The following is a 1,055-nucleotide window of genomic DNA, read 5'->3' on the forward strand; positions in this document are numbered from 1 at the left end:
GGCAGGAACAATTTTTTTTATCTTTATACCTAACACTTCTATACCAACACCTAACACAATACTTGTCTGTTGTAAACACTCTTCTTAACATTTGCTTTTAAACCAAAAGAAATCATGTTGTCGTGTACTCCCCCTTTCAGTGGTATGTTAGTCACTTACCAAGCTAACCATTATTCTATATTCATATCTATATTCATATCTATCATTATGTACTAGCCTTCTAATGCACTGGTCAGCCCAAGAGATCTCTCAGAAACAATGATATGTTCTTTTACAATGTTTGTTGGGCTGATATCTATGATAGTGCTTGCAAAGGCACAAAAAACCAAGATCCTTTTAATCCCTCCAGATCAATGATCCTTGAATGTTCTCTTCATGTGTAACACTAGTGTCCACTGGCCTCTGCTTCAGTCATGAACAAGTAAGGTATTATTTGGGGCTGGAGTGCTTGCTTCAGCAGCACATAGAAAAATGTTGGAACCATACAGAAAAGATTAGCATGGCCCCTGCGAAAGGATGACACACAAATTCATTAAGCATTCTATATTTTAGACTGGAATCTTCCACAAAATAATTTTCCTATTCCAGGAAAATCTTGAAATATCAGAATCTGGTTAATTTTCTTTTTTTCTTTTAAATTTTTAGATTTATTTATCCATTCATGCATTTATTTAAATATTTATCTATTTGCTTCTCATTTATTTATTCATTTATTCAATTATTTATTTAATTTATTGTTTGTTTGTCAAAAACAGGCACGGGTGTGCTAGAGTCAGCTCAAAGGGGCTCAAGAGAATTAATTATTAAATTTTCAGTGTGAGCAATTACAGCCTAAAGATTGACAAATGCTATGAACCAGGATTTGATTTATTGTTTTGTTGATTGTCTGGTCTTAAGAAAGTGATGAGGAAAATGTTCATGATACAGATTAAATATTAAAGAATGTCCTACTTTTCAAAGAGTTGGTTGTTAAATATTTACCAGCACCCTCCTGCATAGAAGACAAGTTTTCACGTCCAGGGACATCACTAGTCATCCTGATCCATATCTGACCA

General features: G+C 33.7%; 1 non-coding gene across 1 annotated transcript; it reads left to right on the forward strand.

Annotated features, from left to right (window-relative positions):
• Positions 1-444: 444 nt before the first annotated feature.
• On the forward strand, positions 445-551 carry LOC141510434 (U6 spliceosomal RNA). Its single transcript, XR_012474923.1, has one exon. It is a non-coding gene; the product is annotated as a U6 spliceosomal RNA (small nuclear RNA).
• The last annotated feature ends 504 nt before the right edge of the window (positions 552-1,055 follow it).

The sequence above is a fragment of the Macrotis lagotis genome, chromosome 1 (assembly GCF_037893015.1).
Source record: "Macrotis lagotis isolate mMagLag1 chromosome 1, bilby.v1.9.chrom.fasta, whole genome shotgun sequence".
Taxonomy (NCBI): Eukaryota; Metazoa; Chordata; class Mammalia; order Peramelemorphia; family Peramelidae; genus Macrotis; species Macrotis lagotis.